At 42.5% G+C, this 12,851-nt stretch overlaps 1 pseudogene across 1 annotated transcript; it reads right to left on the reverse strand.

Moving 5' to 3' along the window:
• Window positions 1-626: 626 nt before the first annotated feature.
• Window positions 627-12,411, reverse strand: LOC308174732 (myosin-4-like; annotated as a pseudogene). Its single transcript has 32 exons — window positions 12,205-12,411; window positions 11,770-11,913; window positions 11,450-11,606; window positions 11,303-11,330; window positions 10,977-11,094; window positions 10,579-10,671; window positions 10,440-10,503; window positions 10,250-10,348; window positions 9,896-9,999; window positions 9,479-9,617; window positions 8,915-9,033; window positions 8,352-8,501; window positions 8,083-8,253; window positions 7,516-7,819; window positions 7,207-7,271; window positions 7,008-7,095; window positions 6,761-6,878; window positions 6,480-6,603; window positions 5,950-6,086; window positions 5,504-5,759; window positions 5,088-5,330; window positions 4,578-4,754; window positions 4,146-4,291; window positions 3,803-3,893; window positions 3,129-3,518; window positions 2,882-3,008; window positions 2,487-2,605; window positions 2,066-2,262; window positions 1,760-1,943; window positions 1,371-1,536; window positions 1,052-1,176; window positions 627-819 (listed from the first exon to the last, which is right to left on the reverse strand). The product of its transcript is annotated as a myosin-4-like (transcript).
• Window positions 12,412-12,851: the final 440 nt, after the last annotated feature.

Here is a 12,851-nt window from a genome sequence, read left to right on the forward strand (position 1 = left end):
GTAAGCAGTCCCACACGCTCGCTGGCATCCACCAGCTCCTGCTCGGCCACTTTGCGGCCTCTCTCTGTCTGCTCCAGAGCAACCCTAAGCTCCTCAATCTCAGCCATCATCAGACCGTTCCTGCGCTCCACCATGGCTGCCTGCTCCTTCAAATCGTCTGCTGCACGAACAGCATCATCAAGGTGCAATTGGGCATCCTGGGATTCACAAAGACAAAGGTATTAAAACTTGTTGGTGTAGGCAGATAGGATCGGTAAGGGGTGCATTCATTGTGTTCCCTGATACCACTATTCTTTTATACACCAATCTACTTTATTCCTATATTCTATTCTATTGACAAAACCCTCTCTTAATTTTCGTTCACCAGACTAAGGAAGTTGCCCCTGATACAGGTTAAGATTCTGATATATATTCTTTCTAATCGTTAAGGTTAATAATGGGTTGGAATATCTGATCTGAAATGTATGATTATGGGTAATGTTTACTGTGACTGATTTCCCAGCCCCTTACCTTGAGCTGTCCCTGGACGTTCCTCAGCTGCTTCTGGGACTCAGCTGCCTGCCTGTTGGCGTGGCTCAGCTGGACCTCCATTTCGTTCAGGTCTCCCTCCATCTTCTTCTTCACTCTCAGGGCGTCGTTCCTGCTCCTCACCTCTGAGTCCAGGGTGCTCTGCATGGAGTCAATCACCCTCTGACTGTTCCTCTTGATCTGCTCCATCTCCTCATCCTTCTCCGCCAGCTTCCTGTCCACCTCACCCTTGATCTGGTTTAGCTCCAGCTGCACACGCAGAATCTTGGACTCCTCGTGCTCCAGTGTACCCTGAACAAAACCAAAGTAGTCACATGTTGATTGAGGGGGAGACTAGTGGACTGGCACTCATTAACGATTGGTTATCCTGGAAAGGGGCTTGCTACTATATGCAGCGCCTATGTGGTAATAGGATATGGGGACCAGGTAAAAAAATAAAATAATTCAATGAGACTATCCTAGACAGTAAAGCTTAATGAAAGGATGCTCCAAATGACCATTATTAAACTGCATTAGTTTCTACCTCAGCCTCCTCAAGCGCAGTCTGGATCTCAGACTTCTCTGTCTCCACAGTCTTCTTGGCCTTCTCCAGCTCATGGATGCTCTTGCCAGTCTCCCCGATCTGCTCAGTCAAGTCAGAGATCTCCTCTGCAAACATAAATACGTCATTCAGAACACGGAGATGTTCTTTGAACACACTGTAGTTCATATTGAATTATGACAATAATAAATGGAAATTGTCTAGACAATTTGAACATTGTTCGGAAGAATATGGTCACTCATACATAGGTTGATGAAATAAGACATCATGAGCCAAATAAAACTGCTGGTGTTTGACTCACGTTGCAGGTTCTTGTTCTCTCTCTTCAGAGTCTCCAGCTGATCCAAAGCCTCCTCATAGGAGTTCTTCATTTTGAAGAGCTCTGTGCTCATAGAACGAGCCTCCTTCTGAGCTCCTTCCAACTCTGCCTGGCCCTCCTCAAACTTCTGCTTCCACTCTGCCAAGACCTAGGGAAATACATGTGATTTTAATTTCACTTTCTCATTTTATCTGTCCGTTAGCTAATTGTTGGGCATTTTGTAGAATAAATATGATTTAACAATACACCCTATTTATCATATCCATTTAAAGAGGACAATATGGTGCTAAAATGAATTTTAAAATATCTGATTTGATTTATTTAGTTACATTTAATTACATGAATCAATATGTTACTTAGTTATTTCACACCTTGTCAAAGTTCCTCTGCTTCTTGTCAAGGTTGGCAGCAAGAGCATTGGCTCTCTCCACGTCAACCATGAGGTCCTCCACCTCTCCCTGCAGCCTCTGCTTGGTCTTCTCCAGAGAGGCACACTTTGAGTTGGTCGCCTCGATTGTCTCCTCTGCCTCCTGCAGACGCTGGGCCAGCTTCTTCCTGTTAGACAGATGAGGGATTTTAAAGCTTCACCTCTGAGGGACTGTGTCAGAGAATGTCTGCACATCTGGCTCTTACAGGTGATGGGAGGTAAATGGTACAATATATTGTGTTAGACTCACTTGGCCTCCTCCAGCTCCTCAGTGCGCTGGACGGCATCAGTCTCGTACTTGGTCCTCCACTGAGCCACCTCACTGTTGGCCTTGGACATGCCGCGTTGCAGCTCTGCCTTGGCCTCCTGCTCCTCCTCAAACTGCTCCCTCAGGAGGTCACAGTCATGGCGGGCAGACTGGACACCATGGGCCAGTGCATTCTTAGCCTAGGGAGAGAAATAGAAGAGGTGACAGGGGATAGGGGGAAGAGAGGTGAAAGGGAGTGGGAAAAATAGAGATGGTGTAAGAGAGTCGTTGAAAAAGAAAAAGACAAAGAGAGAGACATGAGGACAAACTAAATATTAGAAGTCACTCTGTGACATAATCACACTCAACATGAAGCTGTAGTTAAAAACTATGTGTTCGTTGGTTTCTATTTTGAGTTCCTTACCTTGACTTCCTCCTCAACGTGTCTCTTCAGCTCCTCAATCTGCTGGGTGAAGGCCTGTTTGCCTCTGGTCAGCTGGGACACCAGGGCCTCCTTCTCCTCAAGCTGGCGACCAAACTCACCTGTGGGGAACAGAGCATCTTGTTAATGGGGTCTCTGTTCACTAAGTTCTAATGGTTAATGTGCATTGTTGTTGTTGGAGTAAGGTCAGTTATATTTCTGAGTTCATAGGATATCTAAACTTTCCCTATGGGCTGTTGTAATAGAATGTTATCTTGCCAATGCTATTCTAATTTGTGTCAAGTTTGATTCATGGTCAGTTTGTTAATGTTTATGGGTAGGATTTGGGGAGGGTAAGCTGATACTATATGAACTTCTACAGCATGTATCATTGTTACCGTTCTCAGTCAGGAGTCTGGCCCTCTGTCCGCTCATGTCATTGACCTGGCGCACATTCTCCTCATTCTTCGTCTTGATCTCGCTTAGCTGATCCTCAAGAGTACGGCACATCTTCTCCAGATTGCCCTGGTAGTGAAACATAAACCATTATTACTTTACATGATTATCTTGTGCCAAGCTTTCCTTTTTTCCACTTTTATTTGAATTGACCCCTACACCTTGTTCCATTCAAACATTGCTACTGACCTTAGCCTTGGCGACGGCCTCCATGTTGCTGGAGAGGTCATCAATCTCCATCTTGAACTCGCTCTTCTCCTTCTCCAGCTTCTGCTTGACACGCTGCAGGTTGTCTATCTGCTCTCCGAGCTCTGACACGCTGTCTGCCTGCTTCTTCCTCAGAGCGGAGGCTGTGGCCTCGTGCTGCAGGGTGGACTCCTCTAGGTCGCGTCTCAGTTTCTGAAACTCGGCCTCACGCTTCTTGTTCATCTCTATCTGAGAAGCGGTAGCACCTCCGGCCTCCTCCAGCCTCTCACTGATCTCCTCAAGTTCCCTGGAGAGATCGGCCCTCTGCTTCTCCACCTTAGCCCTGGCAGCACGCTCAGCCTCGATCTCCTCCTCCAGCTCCTCAATACGGGCCTACAATAGGGAGACACAAACAAAGAGATGAAATCTACAGCACACTCAAAGCAAAGCTCACAAAATAATAGTTAACAAATTACAAATTTTTTATTAAGATGTATTTATCCAAAGCAACTTACAGTTAACATACAGAATGTACTAAATGGTGTTTAAGTGTCATGCTTAAAAGATGGAGGAGGATGAATTGATCACTTTTTCTCGTAGCAATCCTGATGATTTTAACTGGAGCGTCGTTAGACACTACACAGCCAACTGAGCCATCAGACGGTCCTGTTCTGTACCTGGAGTTCTTTGAGCTTCTTCTGCATCTGAGCACCCAGAGACTGTTCATCCTCAATCTTGCTGAGAAGCTGGGAGGTCTCGAAGTCCTTCCTAAAGAACACAAACACATTGATTCCATTTAACGGAAAGTCTATTGTAACGTTCACTTTGGTTTATAGAAAGGCATCTGTTCGAATTCAATAAAAACTGTTTTCAGTTTTGTTTCAAGACAATGATGGTTATGACTATTGGAACAATGTAAATGTTAATATTCAGTTTATATCAAATACACCTTTTAGTCATTTGTCATGACTACATTAAAACAACTTCATTCATTCAACAAAGTAATTTGTTTGCGTTTACTTCTTGATCTTCTCCTCAGACTGCTGCTTGTCGTTCTCCAGGTCCATTATGGACTCCTGGGCCAGTTTCAAATCTCCCTCCAGCTTTCTCTTAGCTCTCTCCAGGTCCATACGGAGCTTCTTCTCTTGCTCCAAAGAACCCTCAAGCTAGAAAATAAACACACATATTTGTTATCAAAATCTAAATAATGATTAAACAATGTTGTTGATAAAGTAATGCCTTTGAGAGTATAAGCCACAGCGCAGGTTCCTGATGATTGTCTCAAACTAAATGACGAACCTTGGATTTCATACTATAATAGCCATCGAATAATTCCCACCTTATTGACTGTTGCATGTTCTTGTGTGTTTTAACGTATGTAAAACAGTAAGCTTTACTCTTCTATTACAATCTTGGTTGACACTAGCACATTTATTTGCATTGCCCACTCACATCGTCCACTTGCTGTTCCAGCTTGGTCTTAGCCTTGGTCAGAGTGTTGACTTTGTCCTCCTCTGCCTGCAGGTCGTCCAGTGTCTGCTGGTGGGCCTCTTGGAGGGCTTTCTTCTCCTTGGTGAGCTTTGCAACAGCCTCATCCTGAGACGCCATTTCCTCAGTCAGGTTTTTAACCTAAACACAGTCACAACAGAGAGAGAGATAGTCTTTTGTCATTTCATCTTACAAAGGGAAATGCAGTTTATATTGCATATAATGTAGCTTGCAAATCTTAGCATAAATGTATCCTCTAGATGGCAGCGTATACAATGAATTAATATCAGATACAGAATGAAGAGTCCAGAATAATATGCTATGAATGTGGGGAGTACTATGCTGCTGAACTCTTCCTTTTTCACATCTTCTCATTCCAAGACCAACATCACTTGGATTTAGTTATTGTTTAGATTAATTGATTGTTTGACATTGACAGTTTGATCAGATTGTAGTTTGTATGTGTTATGAGACCTTGTTTTCAGTGGCGTGTTTCTCCTTCTCCACTTTGGCCAGAGTTAGCTCCAGGTCATCAATGTCTTTCTTCAACTCAGAACACTCATCCTCCAGCTTCCTCTTCTTGGCTGTCAACTCAGCATTGATCTCCTCCTCATCTTCCAGCCTCTCGGTCGTCTCTTTGAGTTTGGCCTCCAGCTGGATCTTGCTCTTGATGAGCCCCTCACATCTCTCCTCAGCATCGTTCAGACACTCTCCTTCCTAGTTTCAGAAGGGAAGAAAAAGGCTTAAAAACTCAGTGTATGCAACTATAATCTGATTCACGTCCAAGGGCACTCAGCAAATCAATACAAATCTATGAATTTTTTTTGTGTGTGTGTATGTGTGTGCCTGTGTGTGTGTGTGTGCCTTTGTGAGGCTGGTCGCTCACTCACATTTGCAATTTGGAGGGCAAGGTCATTCTTCTCCTGCAGGAGAGATACCATCTTCTCCTCCAGGTCCTTCTTACGGGCCTCTGCCTTAGCCAGGGCAACTTTGCACTTCTCAAAGTCCTCCTTCATGTTGGCCAGCTCCTTCTCTGTCTCAGCGCTCTGCAGCAGGGGCTTGATCTTGTAGTAGACCTTCATCCATGGCCAATTTTTGACATTCATGAATGAGCGGATGTTGTACTGGATGGAGTAGATGGACTCTCTGGTTGACGGCAAGTAGGAAGGCAAATGTGGTGTAGTGAGTTTTATGCTTTTGAACGGTTCAATGATAAGAAGGTTACATGGTAAAGTAACCCAGGCTATATTATATAATTGCCTGTAAATGCATTCATAATGCAGCACATACAGGTGGATCATGAATAGTGCTAAAAAGATTATCTTCCATCCCATACCTCCTCTCCATCATCTTACTAAACTCCCTCCTCATCAAGTAGGCGCGGCAGAGAGCTTGAGTCATGGTTACCAGACTTGCCAACTTCTCATCTCGCATCTCCTCCAAGACACCCAGCAGACCAGCTTTGAAGAACACCTGAGCACAGATAAATACACATGTCAAATGGAGGAGCTAGACACTGTGACATACATAAGAATGTCAGAATGGGTGGTTCAACACCACTAGACTTGGTTTTACCAACATTGAAATGCATGTAATTCCACCATGAGATTTTAAAGAACAGATCGCAGATTAGCTATAGACATACCACTCAAACACAAAGCACTCAAAAAGGAATTAACGCTATCTAAAGCCTGCGTTCTTACAACTTTGAACATTTTACAGTGTGGGTAATATTGTTGTCCTCTTAATATAGCTCCAAGGACCTGTCATAGGACCCGTTTTTGCTCATAAGCTCTAATTTTAGAACTTTTTAACGTTTTAGTGTTGTTATGTGGTAACATTTCCTGGGTGAATTTGAGCACTGACCTTGGTGTGTCCAAACTTGTACTCATCCTGAGGAACATCAATTGACGCAAGCAGCTTCTCAGAAGCCTTCTTGTTGTCCATGAACTGACCCTCAGGGATGACAGAAGCATTCAGTACTTTGTACCTATATGGGGAGAATTGTTAAATATGTTAGTCTCAAAGCTCTTGCCTATTTTGTCAAGGAAGGGCACTGTGTGTGTGTGTGTGTGTGTGTGTGTGTGTGTGTGTGTGTGTGTGTGTGTGTGTGTGTGTGTGTGTGTGTGTTTGTGTGTGTACTCTACCTCTGCTTGAAGTCAGCATAGAGGATTCTGCTGGGGAAGCCCTTTCTGCAGATCCTGATACCTTCCAGTACACCGTTACACCTCAGCTGATGGATAACCAGGAAGTTCTCCATCAGACCTGGAAAACACAAAATGCATCTTAACCCCTAAATAAACCTATAAAATAATGTATATATTAAAGACTTGTGGACTTGTAGTAATGATCAGTAGTTTAATCATGGGCTTAGTCTGTAATCTCTCTGTGTACCTGGAGTCTTTGACTCGTTGGGGATGAGGCAGCGCACAAAGTGAGGGTGGGTGCTCCTCAAGTTGGTCATCAGCTTCTGCAAGTTCTCCTGTGAGGGTTACAAACCATAGTTCTCTCACTATAACTCAGACTTAATGTATACTTTTTCAAAAGATAGTAATTTTCAACAGACACTCTGGCAGGCAGGACTAAAGCTCACCCTGAACTGGGAGGACACAGTCTGCATGGAACCTCCCTTCTTCTTGCCTCCCTTCTTTGTTGTATCTTTTTCAAAGAGTAAAACATTTTACAAATCCGAAAATTATAAAGAAAGAAAGAAATACCATGAATGAGAAGGTGTGTCCAAACTTTTGACTGGTACTGTATATTGAAAAGACGAAAAAGACTGCAACTTGAAATCCCTTCAAAATTCTATTGTAGCTAATCTTAAGTATTCTATTCTAATGGCTACTGGCTTAATGCTAACTATCATACTAATGCTTAGTTATTAACATGATGCTAATGTTACCTTCAGCTGCAGCAGCAGGATAAAGGAGGGGCAGCAGTTTGACTGAGGACTTCTGGTACAGCTGGATCACAGAGTCATTCAGGGGATCCTTGTTCTTGTCCAGCCAGCCAGTGATGTTGTAGTCCACAGTGCCAGCGTAGTGCACCAGGGAGAAGTGGGCCTCCTGCTTGCCCTTGCCAGGCTTGGGCTTCTCAAACGCCTTGGTTTTACCAAGATGCTGGGTGTTCAGCTTGTCCTTGAAGGTTGCATCTGAAGCCTTGGGGAACATGCACTCCTCTTCAAGGATGGAGAAGATGCCCAATGGCTGTGCAAAAAGAGATTTTAATTAGTATGTTCATATTTACATGTTCTTTACTTCAACAGTCACCTTTATTTGATGACATGCATGTCGCGGAAGCATATTAAACAAGTACTAACACGTTGAGTTACTAACAGTAAGATTTAGGTTTTAGGGTTAGGGGATTTAGGTTTTAAGGTTTTAAGGATTTTAAGGTTTAAACTCCTACCTCTATTAAGTGTGCTTTTGACACCCATCATTAAATAGTATAATCCTCACAGGCTGCTTACCTTCTCAATAAGCTCAATGCAGGCAGCCAAGTCCATGCCGAAGTCAATGAAATCCCAGATGATTCCCTCCTTCTTGTACTCCTCTTGCTCCAGGACGAACATGGTGTGGTTGAAGAACTGTTGCAGTTTCTCGTTGGTGAAGTTAATACACAGCTGCTCCATGCTGTTGTACTGTTGATGGAATTTCAGAATAAAGGAATCTCTTTGACATACATTGTTGTAATCTTTCATAGTCGCAACTTGTTTTCTTTTCCTGACAACATACTCACATCAAAGATCTCAAAACCGGCAATGTCGAGCACCCCTATGTAGAACTGCCTTGCATTCTTGGTGTCCAACTGTTCATTGATACGGATGACCATCCACAAGAACATCCTCTCATAGATGGACTTAGCCAGAGCCATCACGGAATTATTTACCTGTAAAAAATGATACTTCTAGTTAATACATGAGATATTGACCATGTGTAGTTGAGGTGATGAAGGTGGAGGGTGGTAGGGACATTACAGGGGTTTTATGGTTTAAAGATTAGGGCACTGAATCATCGAAACTATATACAAGTGTTGTGGGGAGAGGGAGTTATGCTGTTTGTTTGGTTTTCTTTTTCTGTGTTGATATCAGAGATGGGAGGGAGTGGGGGGGCTGTTTGATTATATTTGATACTGTTGTTGACTGATTTGGGAAATTGTGTTTTATGCTTTCTTATCATTGTTGAACCACAGAGTGGCACTTTTATACTCAAGCACTATGAAACCAATACAAATCAAAAGATTGTTCACAATATGGCAGAGAAGTATGTTATGAATTTAAACAATGATATATGAATCCCTACCTGGGCTACTGTCTGTCCCTTGGTCACAAACTCATTGCCGACCTTCACTCTGGGGTAGCAAAGTGCTTTAAGCATGTCGGCTGAGTTCAGGCCCAGGAGGTAAGCGATTTTATCAGCGTCTGGAAAGATATGGAGCAACAACAGATTCAAGAACAATTATTAAAACGCAGGTGTTGAGGCTAACCCTAACCCTTTATTTAGGCTGGGGTTAAGGCTAAACCTAACCCTTTATTTAGGCTGGGGTTAAGGCTAAACCTAACCCTACTGAGAGCAAGATCTCAGAAGAGCTCTGCTTACAAAGATGTAAAAATGTAATGACAAACATAGTATAGTTGATTAATGACAAATGACAGACAATTTACACGGTAGCTGTTTACATGCTATGTTCTATGTGTTTTATCTGAAATTAAAATGAAATATATGTATTTGAAATAACTTTTTTCTAATAATTGGTAGAGGGTCTGTATAGTCTGTCTATGAGTGATCAGCTATTCTGATGTTTCATGAGGAACAAATGTTCTAAATGTAATTGTTTCCATGTTTGGGGCCAGAGGTGGAACTCACCCTCTGTGCCGTCTGGCTCGGCCTGCTCCTCACGCTGCTTCTGCTTGAAATGCATGTTGCCATGTTGCATGACAGCACCTGTCAGTTTGTAGATGTATGCTTTCTCATCACCGACGAAGCCCAGGATGTCAATGGCGTCCTGAAAGAGAGGGATTTAATGTTAGATGGGAAGAAAACAGTGAAGAATTGAAGACAAACTCACTCTGAGTACGGCTCTGTACGCTCTAAATCTAGCACAATGGATGGAAATGTCAGCCTTCTCTATTCCTCTAGTAGACTAGCAGCAGAATAGGATTTTAACAATGTTACACAGGAGACTGTTGTGGATGCCGTATGAACTCCTATAAGAGGAGTCATTAACACTGGGTACTCCAAAACAAATCATTGATAGAAAGAGAAACCCTTTGCGTGACTCACATCTGTGGCGTCCAGCTCGTCCTTGTCGTCGATGCTGGCCACAGTGATCTGCCCCTGGCTGATCATAGGGAAATCGTAGGGGTTGGTGGTGATGAGGCACATTTCTGTGGAGAACAGAGAATAAAGTTGTCTGTTAAATCAAACACATGTAGATATATGGACCACTTGTACTCAATACATACTATACTCAATGGCAGATGTGCTCAATAACCAATGGATTGTTTTACCTATTCTCCCCGCCAGGCACATTTCATCAACTCAATCAAAGTGCAATTCTTATACCATCTCTGCGCAGCAGCTACTGTTTTGTTCTCTGTGTGCAGCTAGTTTTCCCAGATCTCTACTTTGGCGTACCAACTATCTCAGGTTTGTGGTTGGTCATCATCTGGTAGAAGATGTGGTAACCCCTCTCATCAGGAAGCTGGAATGCCACCCTGGACTTCTCCAGCAGATCTGATAGAGAAATCATGGGAGAGAAAAGTGTAAAGTATTGCAAAATAATTTTTGTAGAATAAGTATGGAGAAATGACTAATACCAACTTACAGGTCTCAATGTCAGCACTAGCCAGTTTGCCGGACGTAGCGAAGTGAATCCTGATGAATTTACCCTACAGTAGTGCAGGGCGGTTAGAAATCAGTCAACAAAAAAAGTAGAACTGCCAAAGTGTTTCCCTCATACTTACAAAGCGAGATGAGTTGTCATTCCTCACAGTCTTGGCATTACCGTAAGCCTCCAGCAGGGGGTTAGCTGCAATGATCTGATCCTCAAGAGACCCCTGAATGAGACAAAGTTGCTAAAACGTTAGTAACTGAAAATCTCTCATATTTCATGTCTCTTTCAACAACATCTGTTCCTTTTAGCTGAGAAGTTGACTACAGTGAGGTACAGACCTCATGAAAAATCTTTGACTGAAATGTGATTGGCTCCCACTCTAAGGCCCAGGGTTCTCTACTGGTTCCCAACACCACATATACCCACCCCAAATCCTCTGTCAAACTAGAAGAAATTAGAGAAAAGTTTATGTGTTTTCAATCATTCACCTCAACCTACTCTAGTTTTCGACACAGAAGCACAATTTACCTTGATTTTACCAGAGCTCCCACTTGATTCTCCCTTCTTTCCTCCAGACACAGCAATGGTGGCAAAGTACTGGATGACACGCTTGGTGTTGACAGTCTTTCCTGCACCGGATTCTCCACTGGTTAATAGACAGAGAAAGAGGGGTTTAGGGTTAGGATCATATCAGCATTCATTAAGCAAGAAAAGAAAATGGCATTGCTTTAACTTGTTTTTATAATAAGTTAATGTTCTCAATTCTCACTCAGTTACTCAATATTGACTTCTTAATACCCAACATACTGCAAAAGAAACAGTTTTGGAAAGTATGATGTTAGTGAACAACTTACGTAATCAGGACGGACTGATTCTCTCTATCTGCAAGCAGAGAAACATATTGTTCATACTCATTCACTGGACTTTGGTATATTAGTGCATTCAAGGCATCATCTTAAAGTCACACATCTAACTATCCATCCATCCATGAGAGCTCGTACCAGTCATCATGAACTGAAAGGCGTTGTCAGAGACAGAGAAGATATGGGGTGGAGCCTCCATACGCTTCTTCCCTCTGTAGGCGTTCACACAACACTGGTCGTACACGGGGAGCCACTTGTAGGGGTTCACCGTGGCGCAGAATAGCCCAGAGTAGGTCTGGATAAAGTGGATCAAATATGGGAATTAGCCAAATCAGATTAGCTGGAATGTGGATGTTTAGTTATCTTTGAATACACTGATATGCTGTATGATTTTGTTTTATGCGTTTGCCCATGCATGCAAGGTTTCTGGTGTTCACTGATGTGTATGTGTCTCTTACGTAGATCATCCATGCTGCGTAACGCTCTTTGAGGTTATACAGCACAGAGGCTTCATTCAGGTAGGTCATCATGGCCATGTCCTCAATCTTGTCATACTTTGGGGGATTTATTTGCAAGATGTCTTCTTCTTTGAAGTCTTTAGTCTGAAACAGTGAGATATTTAGATAATACTCAAATCAACACTATATGGATAACTTTTTACTGATAAACAAATAGAATATTTATCATTAAAAAACGTGTCATTGTTGTTACAAGCATAATCCATGAATTCGATTTGTTTGTCAATACCATTGTTGTGCTATGCTCCACTGTACTTGATTATTAAAGGGGAAATTAAGTCTTTTTGATCAAAGATTCTATTTATTTATTTTTTTACTATTTGTGTTGAAAGGTTTATCCTGCTTATGGAAGCTGCAGTTTGGTAATAGTCTTACCTCCTCTGTGTCCAGAATTTTCACAGATATTTTTGCCCCATCCCTGGCAACAACTAGACCCTTGAGGTACAGTTCCTTCTTGTCAGTCACATAGCAGGAGTTCTTAGCATCAAAGGGTTTGCTCTGAGCTTCGATCCTCTCCCTCTCTGGCTTACGAAGGTATATGGCAGCTGCGCCATAAATGGCCATCTCCGCATCCGTACTCATGGTGGCGGCTCACTAGGAAAGAAAGAATAAAAAACAAACATGTTTGAGTCTGTACTACTAACCCCTCCCCAGTCAACAGAGTTAGAGGCAGTATATTTAACAGAATGTATTCTAATAATGTAAATACTCAAACCATGTCTCACCTTCTTTTCTCCACCCAGATGAAATCGTATCTTTCTGGTAACCCAACGTCCTACAATGACAGTCAGCTGAAAAGCAAACAAAGACAATTAAAGAAGAATTATATAAAGGGTGAATACAGGGTTACATACAGTGACCTCTGTAATTATTGGGACGCTGAAGCAAATATTTTTCATTACGTATATATTGGCTTCACCATTTATAAAACACATTTCATCCACAGTTTCTCACATTATGTGACAGAACATACTTGACTAACCAGAAACACAGTTTTCCAAATACTTTTGGTGCCAGGAATA

Source organism: Nansenia antarctica (assembly GCF_963989245.1).
Source record: "Nansenia antarctica genome assembly, chromosome: 20".
In the NCBI taxonomy this organism is placed as follows: Eukaryota; Metazoa; Chordata; class Actinopteri; order Argentiniformes; family Microstomatidae; genus Nansenia; species Nansenia antarctica.